Raw genomic sequence first — 399 nt, 5'->3', positions numbered from 1 at the left:
CTGCAAGGGGCCTCCCCACTGATGTGGTATTACAAATGTTGCCAGCTCTCCTTAGGGATGAAAAATTATCTGTTGTACTTGAGGAATCAGGATTCATTAGTTAGTCTGCAGTAACCCCAGATTAAGAGAAGGGGATTTAAGGAAAGGCTGTAGTCTTTATCCATACAGGTGCTACTGCATTGGAGCAGAAGCTTTTCTGATAAAAACTAACCTAAAAAGACACTATGACATGGTAACTTACCATTAAACGTAAGTTTCAAACACTAGTTGGAAAACATTATGAACTACATATCTTGCACAGCAAAATAAAGCTGCCCAGTCAAATGTCGCTACATATAACATTCTCCTGTGATCTAGATTTTGCAGCTTGAAAACAATCCAACAGCCAGAGTATCACTT

General features: G+C 39.1%; 1 protein-coding gene across 1 annotated transcript in view; it reads right to left on the bottom strand.

Moving 5' to 3' along the window:
• Positions 1-399, bottom strand: part of EBPL (EBP like) — a 13,802-nt gene that overhangs the window by 5,754 nt on the left and 7,649 nt on the right.

Source organism: Alligator sinensis, unplaced genomic scaffold (assembly GCF_000455745.1).
Source record: "Alligator sinensis unplaced genomic scaffold, ASM45574v1 scaffold1681_1, whole genome shotgun sequence".
Classification (NCBI taxonomy): Eukaryota; Metazoa; Chordata; order Crocodylia; family Alligatoridae; genus Alligator; species Alligator sinensis.
Note: the sequence above shows the minus strand (reverse complement) of the source record. Positions and strands in the feature narration are given on the sequence as shown.